The sequence below is a fragment of the Callithrix jacchus genome, chromosome 11, assembly GCF_049354715.1.
Source record: "Callithrix jacchus isolate 240 chromosome 11, calJac240_pri, whole genome shotgun sequence".
In the NCBI taxonomy this organism is placed as follows: domain Eukaryota; kingdom Metazoa; phylum Chordata; class Mammalia; order Primates; family Cebidae; genus Callithrix; species Callithrix jacchus.
This window is the reverse complement of record NC_133512.1, coordinates 69,330,311-69,353,378: the sequence shown is the minus strand read 5'-3', so window position 1 is coordinate 69,353,378 and position 23,068 is coordinate 69,330,311. Positions and strand designations below refer to the sequence as shown.

The 23,068-nt window shown below is 36.8% G+C and overlaps 1 protein-coding gene across 6 annotated transcripts in view; it reads left to right on the top strand.

Annotated features, from left to right (window-relative positions):
- Positions 1-23,068, top strand: part of CD36 (CD36 molecule (CD36 blood group)) — a 126,899-nt gene that overhangs the window by 46,823 nt on the left and 57,008 nt on the right. For 2 of the 6 annotated variants that reach the window (XM_078343005.1, XM_078342999.1), the window contains exon 2: positions 4,521-4,642. The exons of the other annotated variants lie outside the window; for them this stretch is intronic. The gene's annotated coding sequence lies outside the window, so the exon portion shown is untranslated. The remainder of the gene's footprint in view (positions 1-4,520; positions 4,643-23,068) is intronic. 6 annotated transcript variants of the gene reach the window in all.

The window sequence follows — 23,068 nt, the reverse complement described above, 5'->3', positions numbered from 1 at the left end:
CAGGGTGACTCACCTCATCCTGACAAGAGGAAAGAAAAAATATTTACAAATAATGTACTGCACAAATAGTAATTATTTGGAATCTGATCCTTTTGTAAAGAATAATGACAACTTGGTAATTAAATATTCTAAGAGTTCAAGAAAACAAACACCTGAGGATAATAAAACAATTTTCACCTGGGAAAAAGATAAGCTCTGGAACTCAAGAATTCTAGTCAGGCAAAAACAAAACAAAGCTTTTAAACTGCTGACAAATCATTGAAAATCACTGCTTAAGGCTGCGGAGTGTGATGATTAAATGAAAGGAAATGTTTCTCTCAGAGCAAAGAAATATATAATAATATTAAGTATTGGTGTGACTGTGGCTCATTCCGCTTTTGGTACAAATTACTAATTAAGATGACTAAGGAATTTAATCTGATATGCTTAGGATTTATAAACTCATAAAGCTTCAGGTTAAAATGAGTGAAAATGAAAACTGTATTGGTCTGATGTTTATGGTTTTCCTAAAGATTGCATTTTAGATTAAAATTGTGAACTGCATCATCACTTTATTGCAATCTATGAGGAACAACAGGTCCTGGAGGAGGGGGAAGGAGACTATTTCCATATCACGTGACTAGAATCTTCAGTCACGTCTAATTCACAGCTATTCAATCACAAGCAATAAAGACTCATCAGGAAAAGGAAATGAACTAAAACAAATATAAGTATGTAAGAAATACAAAAAGAACACAATTGAGTAAATAGTTTTAGTGTTTTGTTGTATGTAGAAGTACAGTAATTGGCTAAACCACTGGAAAGCTTGTTTGTTTGGTTTTTGTTTGTTTTTACAAAGTATGCAGTTGGTTCCACTACAAACTTTCAAGTCATTTCTTAATGGAAAAGGTAAAGTGAATTCTGATTGTGCCTTCTAACAAATTAAACCATGAGGAGACGAAGTACCACTTTTAGATACATGCTGTCGGTACCCTGCTAAATAGCTGAAGATGTTTTGAAATATGCCCAGAGACCTTTGTCACACAGACACTATTGTACAAAGAAGGAAATGACAGAAAATTGGCAAGTATTCGAGGGGACATAGGAGACAGCTTGGCTCATTCACCAAGGACTCTGGGCTGTGCTCAAATGGAAAAGAATTGTTTGCCCTTCAGTACTTGTGATGTTTAAAGGTGAAATTAGGATAGTTTTTAAAAATAAATTATTATTAGTTTCATCTCTTAATGCTGTTCCTTCTCATTAAGTCTTCTAAATATAAATATTACTTTTCTCATTTGAATTTTTGGAAAGTCATAAAAAAATTAGTAGTCATGTTTTACAACCACGACTTAGTAAGAAAATCTCAATCTATTTCCCCATTCAGTATGATACTAGCTGTAAATATGTCCTATGTGGCTTTTATTATGAAATTCATTTGGAGGTTCCTTTGGTCTCATGTTGGGACATCATTCTAACTTTATTTAAAAAGTACCAAATGCCGTTACAAGATCAGCTTCTTGTATTTCATTCCGGTAAGTTTTAGAAATGAAGTAGTAAACATTAGTGTGTTCAGTACAGTGGTCTCATAAAATAGAACTCAAAGCATACTATCTTTTTAGAGCAGATATAAAATTTTAAGTAAACTAGATACTTAAGACTGAGCCCTAAAACATGAAATAACTATTTTGGTTGAATACATGATGGAGTTGCTGTCTTTCAAATTCCTTTATTCATTGACATACTGTTTCAGAAATATTTAATGAATGCCTACACTGCTTTAGGAAACGCTATTAGAAACAATATTGTGCTGATCATTGATAAGAATCTAGGATTATTTTACAGGTGATTTTCTGAACCTTGTTCATATATAATGAAACTTTCGATGAAGTTTAAAACATAAGAACTGTTTACTTAGTAAATGGTGAAAGCATATTCATCATTTTATGGACACTTATTCTCATGACCCCACAACAACAGCTCCATTAAAGTGTTTTCGCCCAGTCTCTGGGAAGGAAGATACTGGCAGAGTTGTTCCTATTGCTTGCTCTAAGCTTCTGGTTGTTGTATCATTCACTCTTAAAATGCTAAGTAATTTCACACAATGTTGGAAGCCTCTCCAGAATAAAATAACTGTAGTATGGACTCTAAGCTTTAGAATTGATAACTTCCTAAAATTATTTCTTTTTGAACTATTTCATCTGAAATGGAGAATAAATACTACTATTAATTTTATCTTGGTCTCTTGGGGAGACCTCTAGTTTCTATTGGCTCCATCCTTTTCAGAGCTGGTTGGGCAATAGGTACATCTAAGCAGATGCATAGACAAGGAATTACAATGCAGTAACGTATGAGCTGTGATAAGCGTAATATACAGGAATAAGAGCATTGCTTACAGACCTTTGCTATTGCCTAGAGTTGGAACATCTTGCCTGCATACAGACTCCATAAAGGTAATGGAGCTATTCCATTTGTAGCGTCTTGTGTTAGTATCAGCAATGTCCCAGTGCCTGACTCACATGTAATAAGCTCATAATTTCTCAAAAGAGAGATTGTATTCATTTATTGAAAATATTGTCTAAATATTTCCTAAATCAAAATATTTACATTTTACTAAGGACTATGACTAAAATTTTAAAAATTTTTGAATCATGTAAATAGCTTAGATACATTTCTTTTTTATGTTTAGCATTTTTCAAAAAAATATCCAAATTGACAGAGATCTGTACTGTAACATAATACATAGATCTGTGCAAATATTTTTGTATTAAATCCTCAGGTAGGTAGTTTTATGGAACATTACTACCACTGTTCCTGTCAGCAGGTCTGGCTGGTTTAGTTTACTTTTATAATATAAGGCAGATCCTCTACCCATAAAATGAATTATGAAATTTAATATAGAAATATTCCATAATTTACAAGACACTAAATATGTAAACTCACAGATGCTGAGAATGTCTCAGTGAACCAGTTCATGAAGCTCACTCATTTCACCTGATGCCTCTCACTGATGTCCTAGTCCTTTTCCCCAATCTGCATGCAAAACTTAGATGAGCTTGCTACTGTGTTCTGACCCTTAGATGTCTTTGTCTCATGTACTGAGTTTGGGATGAAGCCAGAAAGAAATATTTAGCTCAGTCAGTTTCACTCTGGGTCCAGTGGTCTTGGAGATTTGCTAATCTTTCCTCCAAAAAAGGATTGTGATTTCTCCACTTTTCTCTTCTTGAACACCACAGCATGCAGAGTACAGTTCTTTGCTAGCCTAGTCATGTATCCTCTCAATACCCTCTCTGAATTTGGGGGATGGTGGCCAGCTGGTGGTAAAGATACAGGCATCACCCATTTCCTTTCTCCATCCCTTAGTTCCTTTCTGACCTAGATGGCTGCTTGAAAGTTCCTTCCCCTTCAATCTTCCAATCTTTGTGTATTGCATCCTTGTACTGCAGTCCTGTTATAATAGTTCAACAAAATTCCACATGGTTTACCAGCTGAAGTCAGGAAATACAGGATTAAGCAAGGGAAAAATAAATCCTAGTATTTAGAGGCAAACAGAGAGGAAGCTTACTATAATTCCTCCCATTATCTTCTCTACCCCATTAATATTCCTCTTGAGTATTAAAGGTAGCATTTTGTTCTCTCAAATCTCCCATGCAAAACTTCTGTACATAGTAACAGCAAGAGTTTCTGAAGCTGAAATCCTGTAGAGTAAAAGCAACTGAAACAATCTGAATGGTCTTTTGAAAAAAAAAAAAAAGAAAAGAAAAAGAAAAGCACTTAATTATTTACCATGGCAAAGCAACAGCTATGAAGCTTGCCTTTTTTTTTTCTTTGTGAGGCTTAGGGCTGGACGTCTACTTTCAGCAGCTCTCCCAATGTTTAAATTTTTTTCATAGCAAAAGCTACGAACATAAGAAGTGGGGATACTTCTTAGCACAATCTTAAACTAAGATGACTGACTTTTACAAATAAGGCTGTGGAGGCTTGTAGAAGTTAAGTGACATTTAATATCCTTTTCTAGCCATATTGCTTTCCTCAGTTTCAATTTCTGCAGATTTTCTAGTTTCCCATTCCCCCATCTGCCACTTTTTTTTTCTTTTTTCTTTTTTTTTTTTTTTTTTTTTTGAGATGGAGTCTCGCACTGTTGCCTGGGCTGGAGTGCAATGGTGTGTTCTTGGCTCACTGCAACCTCCACCTCCCAGGTTCAAGAGATTCTCCTGCCTCAGCCTCCTGTGTAACTGGGATTACAGGTGCCTGACAACACACCCACCTAATTTTTTGTGTTTTTAGTAGAGACGGGGTTTCACTATGTTGGCCAGGCTGGTCTCAAACTCCTGACCTCGTGGTCTGCCCCATCCCCCACTTTCTAAGTGATTTTATCAATTTTCATGACTTAGCCTGCACTCTGTATGTTGAGGAGACCCAAATCTACATGTTATGATTCCAAACACTCTTCTCAACTTCAGACCCATATATCTCCATGCCAGTAGGTCAAATTCTTGAGTTGAAAGTATCTAAACTCTTTTTTTTTTTTTTTTTTTTTTGAGATGGATTCTCAGTCTGTCACCCAGGCTTGAGTAGAGTAGCACAGTCTCAGCTCACTACAACATCTGCTTCCTGGATACAAGTGATGCTCCTACCTCGGTCTTCCAAGTACCTGGGAGTACAGGTGTGTGCCACCATCCCCAGCCAATTGTTGGTAATTTTAGTAGAGATGGGGTTTCACTGTGTTAGCCAGGATGATCTCCATCTCCTGACCCTCTTGATCCACCCTTCTCGGCCTCCCAAAGTGCTGGGATTACAGGCGTGAGCCTTAGAACATTGCTACTGTGTTCTGATTCAAACTGTATATATTTATGTTCCAAATTAAATTATCCTCAAATGAGTGTCTTTTACTATGCTTGAATTTATCCCAGCATTCAATAATATATATGCATATAACGTATCCTCTGCAAATTGTTTTTAAATAAATGTGTTAAGATTTAATAGATATTTATTACCTATGTGGCACCTGCAAAGCACTCTAATGATAATTATGCAAAGTGCCTAGTATTTCATGAGAAGTAAATTATTGGTTGAGGCATACTCTGTAGTGTTAGATTGTATGTGTTTGAAACTTAGATCTCCACCTTCCCAGCTCTGTGACTCTGTCAAGTTAGTAGACTTCTTTTTACTTCTGCTTCCCTATCTGTAACACATGGAAAATAAACATACCTACCTCATAGGGTAATTATTCAAGATAAGCAAGTTATACATATAAATTACTCATACAACTGTCTTGCAAAATGTAAGTGCTATAGAAGGGTTAACTATTATTTAAGTTTTACAATAATGTAAAAGTAGATAGTGTTATCCCCATTTTACAAATGAGTAAACAAACCTGGAAAGATTTAAAAAATTGTCTCAGGATCTTGCAGCCTTAGTGTAAATGCCAATATTAAACCCAGATAGGACTAACCCCAGTCCACCCCACCCCTAAATCTGATCCTGTATTTCCCCTTCAGGTTAATAGAACCTCTTTTGTCTTGTTACTCAAGTGTAAAACCTGAAACTTACTCATTATTTTTTCATCTCTACCTAGCTAATTACTCACCAAGCCTTAGCTATTTATGCTACCTTCTACATATATTCCATATTCACTAAATATTTCTGAAATCCTTCCCACCTTTCCCACTCCCACCCCCATAGTTACCTTTTTTTGTTTTCTGAGGTGGAGTCTCGCTCTAGCACCCAGGCTAGAGTGCAATGGCATGATCTTGGCTCACTGCAACCTCTGCCTCCTAGGTTCAAGTGATTCTCCTGCCTCAGCCTCCCAAATAGCTGGGACTACAGGTGCTGCTACGATGCCTGGCTACATTTTGTATTTTTAGTAGAGTTGGGGTTTCACATATTATCCAGGCTGGTCTTGAACTCCTGACCTTGTGATCCACTCGCCTTGACTCCCAGAGTGCTGGGATTACAGGCGTGAGGCACTGTTTCCAGCCCCCATAGTCCCTTTTTAAGTCCAACTACATAGTTTCCTATCTAGATTATTTTAATAGGCTTCTGCTGGCCTTCCCTCCAATCCATTCTCCATGCTGATGCCAAGGCCATCTCTTAAACCCAAATTTTATCATGCCCTTCTTCCCTAAAATCCTTGAATAGTCCTATATTGCTTTCAAGATAAACCCCCAAAAGAATGAATTCCAGGTAAATCAAGGCACACATGTAACATACAGTTTGGTATATTACATGTTACATTAGGGCTTCATGTTTGTGGTCATTTGTGCCTGCTTTTCTGGTGTCTTGTCTTGTTCTTCCAAAACTCATGCACTGTACCGAGCCTTACTGAAATATATTTTCCCAGTTGTTTGTTTATTCTTTAGTATGTTTCTTAATGTATCTCTCTTTGGGGAAATGCCTGTGATCCACTATAACCTGTCCCACTCTACCCGGATCTGTATAATGCAGTCCTTGGGTGAGGTACCACTTCCTCCACCACTGTCCTTTAACGCCTTCTCTTCCTCACCATTCACTCTTCCCACCTACACTCAGGTAGGTCACAGCCTATTACAATTGTTTGTTTATGAATGTGCCTTCCTAGACCTGCTGGGAGCTACTTGAGGGGAGGTGTCAGGTTTACATTTTGTTGATTCTCACATTTTATCCCAATTAGAAGTCCAAACTAAGAATACTTTAGTATTGTATTTAAATTTACTCTTGCAAGGGCTACTGATTGATAAAATATTTGCCAACATCATTGGGGTAATAAATCATATATAAATATAACAAAGCTGATGATTCAAACTATGGTAGTAGAGTAATTTCACATGTAGCCTGAGGATTTCAACAACAAGAGTTTGATAGGAGACATAATACAGTACTAGAGTTAGAAAAATTAGTCACAAGCCTGGAGTTAGTATTTGCCTGTCTTCTGGCTTGTGATCTTTTAGTGAAGGGAGCCAGATCAGAGTTTGGTTCAGGTTACAAGCATGATCACCCAGGAGGGACTTGCTATGTAGGCAAAGGGTTGAGGGCAAGATAAGATTAGGAAAGGACATGCACTGTGAGGACTGAGCCAAGCTCTGGTTCTCAACCAGTTCAAAATCTTTCCATGGAGAAGAGGGACTGGCAAGTGAATCCTGGAAACCGAAGAGTGAGCAGTATTATCTAAAAGCACACAGCTCACTTTTAACAGCTAATTAAATGAGACTAGATTTATCACGGTAGTTCTCAAAAATTGGTGCATGAAAGCAATAAACAATGCTTAACCTGATACCCACAATGCCTTTTTAAAAATTGATTGTTACTGTATTGTCACTGTAATTATCACTACTCTTAATGTTTTCCTGATCTACATTTGTACCCTGTATGTCCCACCTCAGACTACCTAAGATTTTCAATCCCTTCTGGAACTTATTTAAATTCAACTACTTTTATTTTGGTAGCCATTTACTGGGAGTATAATTTAGCTTCTTAATAATATGCTATTATTGTTATCTTTTGCAGATACAAGAATAGTATACCTTCAATGTAGTCTTTTGTTTAGTGAAGTTTTAGTGATAAAGACAGAATTTTCCTCTACTTTTGAATAGATTTTACTTTTATTTTTTGAGATGGATGCTCACTCTGTCGCCAGGCTGCAGTGCAGTGGCACGATTTCAGCTTACTGCAACCTCTGCCTCCCGGGTTCAAGCGGTTTTCCTGTCTCAGCCTCTCGAATAGCTGAGAATATAGTCATGCGCCACCATGCCTGGCTAAATTTTTGTATTTTTAGTAGAGACGGGGTTTCACCATGTTGGCCTGGATGGTCTCAAACTCCTAACCTCATGATCCACCCTCCTCAGCCTCCCAAAGTGCTGGGATTACAGGTGTGAGTCATCATGGCTGGCCAGATTTTTTTTATTTTTTTTATAGACAAGTTCTAGCTCTGTAAGTCAGGCTGGAGTACAGTGGTACAATCAGAGCTCACTATAACCTCAAACTCCTGGCTTCAAGAAATCTTCCCACCTCAGTCAGCCTCCCAAGAAGCTGGGATTACAGGCACACACCACCATGCCCAGCTAATTTTTTGGTTGTTTCTTTTTGTAGGGGCAGGGTCTTCTTACGTTGCCCAAGCAGGTCTCAAACTCCTGGCCTCAAGCAATCCTCCTTCTGGTCCCTGCAAACCACTGGGATTATAGGCATGAGCCACTGCACCCTGCCTTGAACAGAATTATAATAAAGCTCTTGGGTGTTTAATGGCCTTTCAGGGGATGTTCTGCCCCCCTGCTGTGACCTGGCCATGTATCTTGTCTTGGCCTGCTTTTTTCTCCCATACTGGACACAGAGGCGCTAACCTCAGAATCATTGTCCTGTGTCATTTTGCACACTCATGATAATCTCTCCTGTTTCTCATCACTGTGGCATCTTTTAATTTTTCTTCTTTGAGGTTCTCTTTAGTTGTATTGAAAATTCTAAGAGATTGTGCTTGGAATACGTCAGAGCCTCTTGATAGCACTGGGGTTAGGAGCCAAGTTTCTTAGGAGCTTTATTACTGCCAATGTCCTGTCTTGAACCAAAGACCAACAGGAAGACACCTGTAGTGAGACAAGTTCATTACTCATTGCAAAGAGAGAGAAGTGTACCATAGGGAACTGACAGTGATCCAGTAAGAAGATGTTAGGAAAAATCTACTCTAGAATTCGGACTTTGGTTGGTTGATGTGGGAGGGCTCAGGGGTGGTGCTGAAGGAAGTCGAGGTTTGCTCTGAATTGGATGTTGTGAGGAGGCAAGGTAAGTTTATGATTGGGTGTCTTAATCTTATCTAGGAGGAGGGAAGACTAGACTGAAGCTAAAGCTGTAATTGATAAAGAAGCAGTCGCATAGTCCTACGTAGTAAGTGGGAAGGGAATGTGTAGTGTCTGTGGCTTGGACAGTGCTCATGATCGTTCTGGGTTCAGACGTAATTATAAAGGGATCTCACTTTGTCTTGACTCATCATGATCACAGAATGGTTTTATCCAAAGTAAAAGTCCTATGAATTGTTTGTGTTCATCAGGAGAACAAACACCAGGGCCAAGTAGTGAGTGCTAGGCCTACGTCCAAAAACCACAAGACCTAACTCATAGCACCAGGCCGGCTCCTGGATGTTGGGCTGTTTTCTCTTTACCATAACGAAGTTCTTTTTCACTTCAGTGATTAAACGTACACACATGAAATCTAATTTCCACTACTTTGATAACTGTTGAAATAAGATTCTAGTAAAATTCTTTTGAATGTCCTCCTTAAGCTCTATAATGTGCTCAGTATGTTAAGTAATTTAATACAAAATATCATTCCTGTTATGTTAGCAACCTGAAAAACCACAAGAGATTAGTCAGTGTATAATAATGATAATGTGCACAAATTGTTTAGGGAATGGATTCTTTATTTTTGTACATACACCATAACAACTAATTTGTTATATAAATGAAAAATTATGCCATTGGCACATATAAAATATGAAATTAAATTTTAATTGCTCAAAGCTTCTTATGAAGAAATTAAGGGGTCTTTCTACTTACTGTATAGATGAATATCATGCTAATCAGATTGTAGAATCTTGCAGTTGGGAATTATCTTAAAATGTATTTCTTAAAATATGCACCTCTGTGGAATTTATGTAAATGTGGTTAAATATACATATTCAACTTTCTATTTAGATATTCCAGATACCACCTGAAATAGAAGAGATAATCTGACTTCTTCTGTTATACAACCATAGACTTCTTTTGTCATTTTTATTTCTTTAAATTTAATTTTCCACATTAACACATATAATTGTATGTATTCACTGCAAGCAACAGGAGGTCTTCAATGTATAAACATTGTGGAATGACTCAGTCTAGCTATTTAGCATGCATGTAATATCACACAGTTATTATTTTTGTGGTGAGAGCACTTTATATCCACTAAGCATTTTTTAAGAATTTGGACAGACTTTCATCATCATAAGCTGTGTTTAAATGAAAAAATCTGTTAAGTGATTCAAGTCTGTGATTGAATAATATTCAATATATTTAGGTAGTATATGGATTCAAAATTAGTGGAAATATTGACAAACATTCCATGCTGATTACTTTGTAACTTCTCATAATCTGTAGAGGGAGTATTGGTAGAGAGAGGTGGGAAGATAAGGCTGTAAATAAACTTGATTCTACAAGTCACACAAGGAAAACGCGTATTTTCTTTATGGTAATGTAATATTTAAGACATTTATAATATTCATAAGTGCAATACTTTCTTTATACACATGTGCTTTTTAGACATGAGCTGCACAATAAATTCAAAGTTTCAGTGCCATATGTAAAACTAAGTTTCTCTCTTTTTTACAGGGAGGTGGGGGTTTGTCTTAAAATATGATACAGGCAATATAAGAGAAATAGTGTGTTTTGACCTCTGCTGTATTTATCATAGTATTTTTTTAATAAGCTATTTTGATTTTACATTATAGAGTTTGTCCTTTAGTTACTCTTATCTAAACCAAGAAAGATGTTCATTCTTCACTTTCTCCACAAGGTTTGTCTTTTCACAAGATCTTGTTTCATCTTTCCTATCTTGGAATAAAACATGCAGCTCTGTTTTATGTGAGCCAGAAATAATAATTTACTGAACAGGGAACTGTAGTTAAGAAGTAAAAATCCCAGTTAAAAATTTTAACTGTTAATTGAACAAAGAGGCTTAAGTCTTTTACAGATGAGAGATACCTCTCATGGGTCTAAGACGTGGTTTATTTAAGTCTAGTCAGCACGTTTGATTCTTAAATTAGAATAGTTCAAAAAGTTAAATTAGAGTACAACCATGACAACCAAGTTGATAATAAAAGCCAAATACTATAAATAAATATAAAATATCCACTAGTTACTTAGGAAGTTAAGACAGTACTTTTGGAGTCTGTTTTATGCAGAGCCAAATGCATATAATTAGCTAATGTGCTTTTGGATGTCTATGTTCTGTAATATTACTGTCTGAAAAGTTGTTACAGATAAACATTTATTATTTTTCTGAAAATCAAAGGGATATTTTATATGCCCAGTTTAGCAGTTGTCTATTAGCAGACTCTTGAATAAAAACGAAAATAAAAGAACATTAACACCAATCATCTTTCTTACTAGAAATATCCCTATACTTGATGTTTTTCCACAAACTCTCAACACATCACAGATATTCTTAAACTACTTGTATAAATTATACCAGAATAAAATGAGCATTATTCTCTTTTTTGCTTATATTGAATCCTAGATTCTCCAGAGCACATCACCATTGGAGACAAACAATGGTGATTGTTTTTAATTGCAAGAACTACCCAGATTATTTCTTGGAGAGCCTCCTTGTTTTCCACTAGGTGTAGTCATAGGTTCTCTTTCACTCTTTATCCTATATTTTTAGACTGTCATAATAGATTTACATTTTATACACCCACTGGCCAACAAGAAAATCTATAAATACATTCACCAAAAAGCAGGTTGATACAATTAGTTTACTCATTGCTTCTTCCTGATGAGGTTCTTCTTTGAGTCCAGTTCCTGACTGCTGAATAAAAATCAAATTATCAACTTCCCTTGTACATTGGTCTATGGTTTGTTTTGCAGGGGAGCTCTCTGTGCCTTACTTCATCTTTGCTTCCTTTCTTCACCCTCCATCTTTCTTCAAATTCCCCACCATGACACTGAAGTTCTTCCCCAATTGTGCCCATTCTTGGAAACCAAATTTGGGTTCCTGACCCCAATTCCAATACACCAGTTCATAATGTGAAATGGGAAATTGGGGGATTAAATATTTCCCAATATCAGTTGAAAACTGTGGGTGCCCTTGTTATTTGCTCTGCTACTTGTTAGCTTTATACTGTATTTGTCACTTCAACTAATGCCATTATAAAAGAAATGCTAAATCCTTTGTTCCTTTGACTTAGTGTTTTTTCCCCTCTGCTTGCATAGGGAGTATCCAATTTTCTTTACTTCTTTATCTACCCCTGCTGTTACTTTCCAGAATGCCATCAAGATAAAAGCTAACCAAAAGTATTTCTCCCCCTTGTGATCATGACTCTTAGGGCTTACTTTTCAATTTTACAGCCCTCTTTGCCATGGCTGCCACTATAAACTGCAAGCCTGTTCCATTAATCCAAACTCTGCCTAGAATGAGACCACATTCCCTTCATTAGGCTGAATACAAGTTTTAGTTCGAGGTCTTGTGTCTTTCCAGCATTCATTTATCAGTCATCTAGCTAAATTTCTCAACCTAATTTATTGCTTTTCATGTGACCTTTTAAAAGTGCAGACTCGAATCCTGTCACTTTCCCAACTTATAACTACTTAATTGTTCTATTCCGCTTCCAGAATAAAGTTCAAGCTCCTTAGAATATGATGCAGAGGGCTTCAAGGTCTGGTATCCACCCATTTTCCTCACTTTTTGCCACTTTCCTGAAAACAACTTTTGTACTTTTGCAAACATATCACTTCCTTTTTGCCTCTGAATTTATGCATGCTGTCCTTTCTGCTTCTATTGACTTTTTCCATCTTCTGTGATTAGAAAATGTCTATTCATGCATTGAAGCCCTTCTGTTATTTTACAACCTATCTCCTCGCAACAAAATTACAATCTATTCAAGACCATATTTTATTCATCTTTGTATGCCAGTGCCATGCCCAAAGCCTGGGGTATGATTAAAGGTCAGTTCGTGTTTGAATGAATAGGTTAGTTCTTTAGCACATTTCCTTTCTCTTAACTCATAGTTTGGAATAATTGTATTCTTTACTTTCCATAATTTCTCCCTAAAAAAATCTAAGTTGGGAAAGCTTCATGAAAACTCTTGGAATTTTCTCTAATAATCTTGCCAAAATAAATGGAAGACTCTTTCTTGGTTTTCTTTATAGCTTTCCTTTGGTTCAGATTGGTTAACGATATTTCAATTTTCCTTTGTCAGGATAATTTTGTTTTTTGGAAGGATAGAAGCTTGAACTTAATTTTATTTTGAATTTTGATTTAGTTTTGATTTGATTCTAAAGACTTAATAGATAACATTTTCTTCCTTTAAAGAAATCTCTTTCTAGGCAATAGGAGATCTTATGATATTTCTTTGTTCTTTATTTTGGGTTGATTGTACAGATAACTCCTTGACTTTATGTTATATAACCTTATGTTAAGGTTATATCCGAGTGATCTACTGTAAATTAAAAACATGAAAATATCATTGTAAAATTGCATTTAATACACCTAATCTGAATATCATAGCTTAGACTAGCCTATCTTAAATGTGCTCAGAACACTTACTTAAGCCTACATTTGGGCAAAGTCATCTAATACAGAGCATATTTTATAATAAAGTATTAAATATATCATGTAATTTATCAAATCTGGTATTGAATTAGGGTTTCTACTGAATGTGTATTGCTTTTGCACCACTGTGAAGGTGAAAGATTGTAAGTTGAGTAGTTGTATGTTGGGGACCATCTGTGTGTGTGTCTGTGTGTGCATGCATATGAACACACAGACACACACACATACACACACACACATATGCAATTTGAGCCAATATTTGTGTTATTAAGATGGTATGACAGCCCAATACTTTAAAGTGATTAGAGAAACATTAGCATTTTGGAAGCTGATAACTATTTTCTAATATTTATTATTTGACAAATACTGGGAAAATAAATCTCAAACATTGTCTTAAATCTACGGTTGTTATCAGCTGGCATGATTGTGCCTGCAGGTAACAAAATAATCAAATGAAGCAGTTCAAAACATAGGAAACTTTTTTTTCATGTAATAAGGAGTCAACAGACGGGATGATTCCAAGCTGCTTAATTCATAGACTCACTGATAATAATTCACTGGGCTCTAGGTTGGTTTTTCTTACTATTATGTTACAAAGTAGCTATAGCAATTTTAAGGATCATGTCTTTATATAACAATGGCTAAAGGCTGTAAGAAACAAGTATGTCTTGTTTTAGTCTTTTAAAACAGAAAACTGTCACTGTAGCTCTGTAGCTGACTTGTTTTTATGCCTCAATGTCAGCATTTTGTTATATGCTTGGCATACATTTTATTATCAAGGAGAATTATGGCTTAGACTAATCAATATTCAACCTCTGTAGCTTGGGAGAGGTTTTATAATCACATGGACATGAAATATCTATAATACAGAATCAGAGCTCGGTGAAGACAGATGAGGCGGAAAAGTGGAAGTAACTTTGTCACAGTAGGTCCTATTCTAATTTACATGAGTTCAATTTTTGAAAATTAAAATATATGTGTCCTCAAAGAGGGGAACAACACACACTGGGGCATTTCAGAAGGTGAACAGTGGAGGGAGAGAATTAGGAAAAATTTCTTATTTTATTTTATTGCATTTTAGGTTTTGGGGTGCATGTGAAGAACATGCAAGATTGTTGCATAGGTACACACATGGCAGAGTGATTTGCTGCCTTCCTCCCCATCACCTATATCTGGCATTTCTCCCCATGCTATCTCTCCCCAACTCCCCACCCGCCACTGTCCCTCCCCTATTTTCCACCAACAGACCTCAGTGTGTGATGCTCCCCTCCCTGTGTCCATATGTTCTCATTGTTCAATACCCACCTATGAGTGAGAACATGTGGTGTTTGATTTTCTATTCTTATGTCAGTATGCTGAGAATGATGGTTTCCAGGTTCATCCATGTCCCTATAGAGGACACAAACTCATCATTTTTGATAGCTGCATAATATTCCATGGGGTATGTGTGCCACATTTTCCCTGTCCAGTATATCATCAATGGGCATTTAGGTTGGTTTCAGGTCTTTGCTATTGTAAACTGTGCTGCAGTGAACATTCATGCGCATGTGTCCTTATAGTAGAACGATTTATAATCCTTTGTATATATACCCAGTAATGGGATTGCTGGGTCAAATGGAATTTCTATTTCTAAGGCCTTGAGGAATCGCCACACTGTCTTCCACAATAGTTGAACTAATTTATACTCCCACCAGCAGTGTAAAAGTGTTCCTATTTCTCCACATCCTCACCAACATCTGTTTTCTCCAGATTTTTAAATGATCATCATTCTAACTGGCGTGAGATGGTATCTCAATGTAGTTTTGATTTGCATTTCTCTAATGACCAGTGATGATGAGCATTTTTTCATGTTTGTTGGCTTCATGTATGCCTTCTTTTGTAAAGTGTCTGTTCATATCCTTCTCCCACTTTTGAATGGGCTTGTTTTTTTCTTGTAAATCTGTTTTAGTTCTTTGTAGATTCTGGATATCAGCCCTTTGTCAGATGGGTAAACTGCAAAATTTTTTCCCATTCTGTTGGTTGCTGATTCACTCTAATGAGCATTTCTTTTGCCATGCAGAAGCTGTGGATTTTGATTAGGTCCCATTTGTCTATTTTGGCTTTTGTTGCCAGTGCTTTTGGTGTTTTGGTCATGAAGTCATTGCCTATGCCTATGTCCTGAATGTTTTTGCCTAGATTTTCTTCTAGGGTTTTTATGGTGTTAGGTCTTATGTTTAAGTCTTTCATCCATCTGGAGTTAATTTTAGTGTAAGGTGTCAGGAAGGGGTCCAGTTTCTGCTTTCTGCACATGGCTAGCCAGTTTTCCCAACACTATTAAGCAGGGAATCCTTTCCCCATTGCTTGTTTTTGTCAGGTTTGTCAAAGAATAGATGGTTGTAGATGTGTGGTGTTGCCTCCAAGGCCTCTTCTCTGTTCCATTGGTCTCTATCTCTGTTTTGGTACCAGTACCATGCTGTTTTGATTACTGTAGCCTTGTAGTTTAGTTTGAAGTTCAGTAGTGTGATGCCTTCAGCTTTGTTCTTTTTGCTTTGAATTGACTTGGCTATGCGGGCTCTCTTTTGGTTCCATATGAAGTTTAAGGTGTATTTTTTCAGTTCTGTGAAGAAGGTCATTGGTAGCTTGATGGGGATAGCACTGAATCTATAAATTACTTTGGGCAGTATGGTCATTTTCATATTGATTCTTTCTAACCATGAATATGAAATGTTTCTCCATCTATTTGTGTCCTCTCTTATTTCGTTGAGCAGTGGTTCATAGTTCTCCTTGAAGAGGTCCTTTACATTCCTTGTTAGTTGTATTTTTAGGTATTTTATTCTCTTGATAGCAATTGTGAATGGCAGTTCATTCTTGATTTGGTTCTCTTTCAGTCTGTTATTGGTGTATAGGAATGCTTGTGATTTTTGCACATTGATTTTGTATCCTGAGACTTTGCTGAAGTTGCTTATCAGTTTCAGGAGATTTTGGGTTGAGACGATGGGGTCTTCTAGATATACTATCATGTCATCTGCAAATAAAGACAATTTCACTTTCTCCTTTCCTGTTTGAATACCCTTTATTTATTTTTCTTGACTGACTGCTCTGGCTAGAACTTCCAGTACTATATTGAATAGGAGTGGTGATAGAGGGCATCCTTGTCTAGTGTCAGATTTCAAAGGGAATGCTTCCAGTCTTTGCCCATTCAGTATGATATTGGCTGTTAGTTTGTCGTAAATAGCTCTTATTATTTTGAGATACATTCGGCCAATACCTAGTTTATTGAGGCTTTTTCGCATAAAGGGCTGTTGAATTTTATCAAAGGCCTTCTCTGCATCAGTTGAGGTAATCATGTGGTTTTCGTCTTTGGTTCTGTTTACGTGGTGAATTACATTTATAGACTTGCATATGTTGAACCAGCCCTGCATCCCTGGGATGAATCCTACTTGATCATGTTGGATAAGCTTTTTGATGTGCGGTTGCAATCGGTTTGCCAGTATTTTATTGAAGATTTTTGCATCTATGTTCATCATGGAGATTGGCCTGAAGTTTTCTTTTCTTTCTGAGTCTCTGCCAAGTTTTGGTATCAGGATGATGTTGGTCTCATAAAATGATTTGGGAAGGATTCCCTCTTTTTGGATTGTTTGGAACAGTTTCTGAAGGAATGGTACCAGCTCCTCTTTGTATGTCTGGTAGAATTCGGCTGTGAAGCCATCTGGACCTGGGCTTGTTTTGGGTGGTAGGCTCTTAATGGCTGGCTCAACTTCAGACCTTGTTATTGGTCTATTCAGGGTTTCGACTTCTTCCTGGTTTAGGCTTGGGAGGATGCAAGTGTCCAGGAATTTATCAATTTCTTCCAGGTTTACTAATTTATGTGCATAGAGTTGTTTGTAATAATCTCTGATGATGGTTTGAATTTCTGTGGAATCTGTGGTGATATCCCCTTTATCATTTTTTATTGCGTCTATTTGATTTTTCTCTTTTCTTTTTTATTAATCTGGCTAGTGGTCTATTTTGTTGATCTTTTCAAAAACCAACTCCTGGATTTATTGATTTTTTTTGAATGGTTTTTTTTTTGTCTCTGTCTCCTTCAGTTCTGCTCTGATCTTAGTTATTACTTGTCTTCTGCTAGGTTTTGAGGTTTTTTTTGGTCTTGCTCCTTTAGCTCTTTTAATTTTGATCATAGGGTGTCTATTTTAGATCTCTCCTTGCTTCTCATGTGGGCATTTATTGCTATATATTTTCCTCTAGAGACTGCTTTAAATGTGTCCCAGAGATTCTGGTATATTGTGTCTTCCTTCTTGTTGGTTTTGAAGAACACCTTTATATGTGCCTTCATTTCATTGTTTATGCAGTCAACATTCAAGAGCCAATTGTTCAGTTTCCATGAAGCTGTGCGGTTCTGAGTCAGTTTCTGAATTCTGAGTTCTAAATTGATTGCACTGTGGTCTGCGAGATGAATTAGGAAAAATTTCTAATGGGTACTAGGCTTAATACCTGGGTGACAAAAATAAACTGTAGAACAAGCCTCCATGACACAGTTTACCTATGTAACAAAACCTGCACATATACTCCTGAACTTAAAAGTTAAAAAAAAGAATTAAAAACTAAAATACATGCATCCTCTCAAAATAATTTTTAAAAAGTAAAATTTCTGTGAAGGCCAGGCGCCGTGGCTCACACCTGTAATCCCAGCACTTGGGAGGCTGAGGTGAGTGGATCATCTTAAGTCAGGAGTTTGAAACCAGCCTGGCCAACATGGCAAAAACCCATCTCTAGTAAAAATTTAAAAAAATTATCCAGGTGTGGTGGCAGGTGCCTGTAGTCTCAGCTACTCATGAGGCTGAGGCAAGAGAATTGCTTAAGCCTATAAGGTAAAGGTTGCCCAGTGAGCTCAGATTGTGCCACTGTACTCCAGTCTGAGCAACAGAGCAAGACTCCATCTCAAAAAAAAAAAAAATTGCTGAGAAAAACAAACTCTTCAAATGTCCATTGGATGCTGAAGTTTCTGTTTCTCACTTGGCTATGATATTCTTTTCAATTATATCTGTGTTGTGGTCTTCTAGGGTGTTGTTGTTAGAGAAATGTCAGACTAATAAGACATTAAAGTGCCAACAGTTGGTGCCTAAATTCATTGCAAAATTACTTGATTTAGGGCAGAATTTTATTCCATTTATGTAAAGATTACTATTTTCTGTCATGCACAATACATATTCTGTCATGAATATTGTTAGGAGAAATGATATAAGTTTCATAAATGCTTTTGGTTTTTTTACATTGTTTCATGTGGTTGGTAATAGATTATAGTGTGATGATATATTTAGACTCTGCATTCAGGGTCTGAATGCAGTAGCCAACATTTAACTCTTAGCTCAACAAGTTTGATCTTGAGCAATTTAGCTAACCTCACAGGGCTTGATTTTTGTCATTTGTAATACTGTGAAAATAGCGACACTTAACTCAAAGAATGTTGTGAAATTAAATTGAGATGGTCCTGTAATGTTTTCAGAATAGTGTCTGGTCTGCAGTAAACACTTTCAGCACTAGCCACTAGCATAAGAGAAGCATATTTCAATAAATACGCTTCTGAGAAGATTATTATTATTTCACAAATTAAATATGAAGCAGTATTACAAGGAATAAAAAAGATAATGTGACTATTAAAAAAGTCAATCAATACACAACGAAACTATGTCACCTGTCCGCCAATCAGATTCTGCACCTAAGTGCAACGACTTTAAAAGCAGTCTCCAGGCTGGGCATGGTGGCTCATGCCTATAATAGCAGCACTTTGGGATGCCAAGGCGGGAGGGTCACCTGAGATCTGAGGTTTGAGACCAGTCTGGCCAACGTGGTGAAACCCCATCTCTACTAAAAATACAACCAAAAAAAGTTAGCTGGGCATGGTGGCACACACCTGTAGTCCCAGCTACTCGGGAGGCTGAGGCAAGAGAATTGCTTGAACCCAGGTGACAGAGATTGGCAGTGAGCTGAGATTACACTATGGCACTCTAGCCTGGGTGACAGAGTGAGATTCTGTCTCAATTAATAAAAAAAAATAAAAATTAAAACAAAAAAGCTCTCACCAGAAACAGCCTCGGTTCTACTTAGCCCAAAGAAGGAAGGGGAACAAGATACCATTTAGGTGGAATTTGCAATTAAATTTAAATAATTACTTCCCCAGTGGCCTCATTCTAGGAGGTTGCTCAAATACCTGAATGTTTAGTCATGTGTTTAAACATTGAAACTCAAGTAAGTTCAGAGCAAAAGGAGTCTAGTCCCTGGGCCAGAGATCTTGGGAATCACTTATTCGGCAGGGGAGAGCAAGAGCTCTTTATTCTTTCCTAACCAAGTGAGTGGGTTACACATAGAGGGAGTGGGCTGCCCTCCCTCTGGCTTCTGCTCCTGGTAAAGGTAGTAGAGCTTAGAAACAAAAGTCAACAGAAAGCATTGTATTTATGTGGCATTTGAGAAATAGATTTTAAAATGAGCGATATGGGATTGCCAAAAGACACTTAAAGTGAGGAAAATTAAGGAGATTAGAAGAAAACACTTCTGAAAAGCGAATTTGCATGACACTGTGCTACAATATAAATTATCTATATTTTAGGAATGTTTTAGAATGAAAAAGAAAATTTTATTTAAAATATTTTCATCTTTGCTTTCAAAGGGAAAACAATCTTTTGTATTTAATTCCTTTAAGAATGTATTACCTTTTTTATTGTGAATTATTATTTATACAGTCTTGGGTTTTTCATTTTCTCAGGCATGAATATAAGTGTTTGATTTTTCTAACATTCACAGTAAGATGATACGTATTTATCCATAGTAAAAGGCATTGAAATATACTAAGATCTTTGTAATGTTTACATTACTTAAAAAAAGAGTAAGCAAATTCATAACTGCCATAAATACTTCCTAATATTTTTAGCTTGAATAGTTTTAGATTTAAAAATCATTAAATTGCTTCCAAAATTATATATAGACTTTTAACTTTGCATTCATTATTTTCAAATTAAACTTGGATATGTTTATATAACAAGTCAGCTCTGAAGTTAGCAAACAATGAGGATGTTATAAAACGCATCAGTAAGTTCTTCACTTTATAGCATTAGGCAAAATTTTTATGCTCTGAAGCAGAATTTTTAGTCTCTATTTGTGCTTCTTCATATAAGTCAACATAGAACTTCTAGCAGTTTTAAACCAATTGCTTTTGAATTGTAAGATGAAAACTACACCTTTTTTCCTAATAATGCCTGAAGGTAGCAGAAGCTCAGTTAATTTGAAATGATTTATTTATTTTGAAGTTGCTATGATAACTTTTTAATATTTTTTTCTCAAAGTCCATGGCTTCTGGTAAAAATTGCTAAATCTTTCTATGAATGGGGAAATATTTTCTGCCTTTATCCCTCCTCTGCATTGGCCAATAGATGGTAATTGATCTCTGACTTATGTTTGAGAAAAAGGCTGGAATATCATTTTCTCTATGGAGCTTGTCATCTCTCCTAAAACTTTCTCCCTTTGTAGGTTGTGCTATAAACCTTCCATTATAGTATCTATTATGCTAGCTTATAATTTTCTGAATGTCAGTCTAAGCTTATTACCATGAAGCTAGGGTTTTATTGATTTTATTATATTCTCTGGACCCAGAAATATCTGGTTTCAAGAATTAGTTTAATAAAATAAATGACCATGTGAATAAATGTTTTAACTGAAACCTGTATTTGGAAATAATGAAAATAATTTTAAAACATCAAACTTGTATCGATAAATGCATCTGTTGAGAGATTTATATTGATAAAATCTTATATTGATGCATGATAAAAATGCTTGTATTTTATCATGCATCCTGTCTTAGCCTGCTTTATGTTCCTATAAGAAAATACCTGAGGCTGGGTAATTTATAAAGAAAAGAGGTTTATTTGTGGCTCATAGTTCTGCAGGCTGTACAAGAAACATGGCACCAGCATCTGCTTCTGATGGCAACTTCGGGAAGCTTCCACCCATGAAAGAAGGGGAAGAAGAGCAGGGGTTACATGGAGAGAGAGGGAAGGAAGGTGCCAGACTCTTTTTAACAATCAGATCTCATGGGAACTATTTAATAATAGAGTAAGAATTCATTCAATACCAGGAGAACATCACCATGACAAAAAGTGTGGGGGTTTTCCACACACACCAAGCAGCGAACACCAGCTGGATGTTCTCCAACTCAGTTCCAACACTGTCTACATGGGGATAGTTAGATCCCACAGGTTGGGGGCTTAGTCCCCAAAACTGCCCCCTTTTTTTGAAACTAGTCTCAAGGACAAGCCTCCAGGACTACCGACCAGCTTCAAGTTGGGGTTCTCATGACCCCCCTCTTTGGGTTTGATTAATTTGTTTGAAATAGCTCATAGAAAGGGAAATGCTTACTTATATTCACTCGTTTATTATAAAGGATACATATGAAGAGATACATCTGGTGAGGTGTGGGGGAAGATGTGCAGAGCTTCCATGCCCTCCCTGGAACCTCCGAGAGTTCAGCTATCCAGAAGCTCACCAAACCGAGTCCTCTTGAGTTATTATTTTGTTTTTTTTTGAGACAGAGTTTCGCTGTTGTTACTCAGGTTGGAGTGCAATGGCGCGATCTGGGCTCACCGCAACCTCCGCCTCCTGGGTTCAGGCAATTCTCCTGCCCCAGCCTCCCGAGTAGCTGGGATTACAGGCACGCGCCACCATACGCAGCTAATTTTTCATGTTTTTAGTAGAGACGGGGTTTCACCATGTTGACCAGGATGGTCTCGATCTCTTGACCTCATGATCCACCCGCCTCGACTTTGGGAGCAAAGTGCTGGGATTACAGGCGTGAGCCACCGCGTCCGGCCCCTCTTGAGTTTTTATGGAAGCTTGCTGACTTCAGCATTCCTTCCCCCAAGATATAGGGTGGGACCCTCTCTGGGGAGAGTCTTGAGACTCACAATCAGAAGGGAGAAGAAAGATTAGGGTCCTGCCTTGGGGCAAGTGAAAGGAGGGCTGGAGGGAGATTCTGTTTTCTGAAGCCTAATATACAGAATAACAAAAAGTCTGTAACTAGGGCTATGGGAATTCTGAACCAGGAAAGGTGGACAAAAGGTATATATCAGAACACCACACGACAACAAAGAATTTAGAATGTTACATAAAGTTGGTTGATGAAGCGGTGGCAAGGTTTGAGAGGATTGTCCCAGTTTTAGAAGTTCTATTGTGAGTAAAATGCTATCAAACAGCATCGCATGCTATAGAATAACAATTTTGCTAAGCGATGCGGCAAACTTTATTATTATCTCATTTTAAGAAATTGCCACAGCCACCCAGACCTTCAGCAACCACCACCTAGATCAGTCAGCAGCCAACAACATCCAGGGAGGATTCTTCACCAGCAAAAAGATTGTTATAATTGTTAGCATTTTTTAGCAATAAGTATTTTTAAGTTAAGGTACGTACTTTTTTTAATGGTATGGCATACTTAATCGGATACAGTATGGTGTAAACATACTTTTATATACAGTAGGAAACAAAATTTGTGCAACTCAGTTTATTGTGATACTCACTTTATTACATTGGTCTGAAACCAAACTTCCAGTATCTGTAGAGGGTGCCTATATTCTGGGCATGTTTATATTTATCTAATTTTCTTAATATTTTCTTGTGTCATCTGTAAACATGTGACTGGCAATAATTTATAGAATACTTTGGGACAAATAATACATGAAAGCATTTAACATGATAGCTGACTCATGGTTAGTATGTGAACAAATATTTGTCTTCTTCCATATACTCTAATAGAATTTTTCAAGTTGTCCCATATGTGAGGGAAGAATTAAATAAG